Here is a 2,121-nt window from a genome sequence, read left to right on the forward strand (position 1 = left end):
TCAGTATAGTTTCGTTGCTGTCCGCCATGTTGAAAGGTCAAAGTTTATCCCATCTCGGCAACTCGGGTATCATAAAAAATTTCGAGCTTTCCAGTGGAAATTACAACGTGAGTGGGTGTTCATGTGCAATTTCGATGTCGGATTTTGGTATTTACCATAATTACGATAGCACATGAAGGCAGCATAAGATTTGTACTCATGGAAATTACTAAAGTAGTCAAACCTGTTCATTAGAAGGGTACTTTTGGCTATATAGTGTATGTATTTTGAATCAATATCTTTGTTTTGATTTTGTGGACCTACAATTTTGTGAATGGCTACAACTGCATTTTTATTTCATACACTGAAAACAATTTTTGAACAACTATTAAAATAATACAGCCTACAAATAACACTAAACACACATATTTCTTTACCACGCTGGTTGTATAACCTTGCTGGAGGGATCATGATTGGTTAAGCTGACTGCCATCTGACAAGTAACTGGCCAATGACAACTGTGCGCGCCTTTACTGGTCAAGTTTGAAAATACGTTAGTTTGTTACATTTTTATTTTAAATTAACTCGCGTTGTGACATGTGGAGAACAAAAGCTGGAATGTGAACACAGAGGAAGACCGGACTGGATCTGTGAGGTCCTGCAAGCAGATTGCTGATATCAGGTAAGGGAACATATTTCAGTCTTTCTAGCTTTATGTTCTTTCTGTGTAAATTCCACATGAGGTAACAGACGCACTATGACTTGCATCTGTGCTTCATCAAAGATGTTACACCAGATGCTAATCGCGATTAGCATATTAGCACGTATTTGTAGCCCCTGATATTGCTATGTGTTATAGATAGGCTACGAATGTTGTCAGCTAATTTAAACGCAATGCATGAGAAGGAGCAATGAGTACAGTGATGAAAGTGCTATTAAAGCTCGGAAACACAGGAATCTAACTATAAAACACAAACTGCTACCAATAACATTATTTTTAATCTTTGATTCTAAATCTTTCATGGGATTAAAATATAAAAGTATGGTTCTTCTCATAATCAAAAATACATTTGTAAGACATTTGCCCCACTGATTATCAATATGACTAACTTTTTTATTCTTTTGTCTTTCTTCATCTGAGATAACAAATACGGAGAACATGCTACCATCATCAGTCCTTTAGTTGTTTCACTACAAAAAATATTATGAGTCCTTCATGAGCCTTAAATGGGTCTGGATAAATGCAGCTGCAGGTAAAATTATGTTAAGTTTTGGTTTGATTTGGGTGCACAAATTTTTAAGATACAATTGTGTTTACCTTGTTTTGATACATTTATAAAAAGAGTCTATTGTTGTGAATCCAGTGTCTTTTTGGGGATTCACATTTTTTCTTTTTGGATTGCCATGAGTTAGGCATATTCTTACATTTTTAATTATATAATAACTAACAGTCTCAAAGCTGACTGTTCATGTTTTCTGAATGATTTATAGTGGCAAATGTTGGTACGATTGAAAAACATTTTGTATAAGAGTTCAAAAGAATTTTAAAAGTGAAATCTTTATTTTTAAGGACTTATCAGCCCACCCCAGACCGACTGAGGATTCAGCTGATTACTGGCAATATAGTGGAGGGCTCTTCTTTATCTGCTACACTCCACTAGAACTTCTGGTATGGATTTATTAACTATTTGCAAAGTTTTGATTTGATGTAATTTAATAAAATGTACTTTTTAATTTACTTTTATGTCCTATTTAAATTTGTTTTTACATAATTTACTTAATACAGTGTGCAGTTAGGATTCTGAATTATGTGTAATGATTTAAATTCTAAATTGACTCTAAAAATTAATTTGCCAGAACCTACAATTACGTGTTATTTTATTTTTTATTTTATTATTATATATTTTTTTGTTAAATCTTCAGGTAGTAAAAAAAAAAAAAAAGTTTTAGTATTTTAGTTTATCTAAGAGCTCTAACTTATGTTATTAAAACTGTAACCCTTAAGTCGATCCATCCTGGAAATTTAAGAATGGTCCAAATTTGTGATCAACTCAGTTGTTTTCCAACGGCACAAAGAAGAATATTTTAAAATTTCTATTTTAAATCACTCATAAATCATCAGCATTAATAATATTAATAATA

At 32.2% G+C, this 2,121-nt stretch overlaps 1 long non-coding RNA gene across 1 annotated transcript; it reads left to right on the forward strand.

Annotated features, from left to right (window-relative positions):
* The first annotated feature begins 559 nt into the window (after window positions 1–559).
* Window positions 560–1,649, forward strand: LOC141325120 (uncharacterized). The gene is made up of 3 exons (XR_012353739.1): window positions 560–661; window positions 1,121–1,232; window positions 1,550–1,649. It is a non-coding gene; the product is annotated as an uncharacterized lncRNA (long non-coding RNA).
* The last annotated feature ends 472 nt before the right edge of the window (window positions 1,650–2,121 follow it).

The sequence above is a fragment of the Garra rufa genome, chromosome 2 (assembly GCF_049309525.1).
Source record: "Garra rufa chromosome 2, GarRuf1.0, whole genome shotgun sequence".
In the NCBI taxonomy this organism is placed as follows: Eukaryota; Metazoa; Chordata; class Actinopteri; order Cypriniformes; family Cyprinidae; genus Garra; species Garra rufa.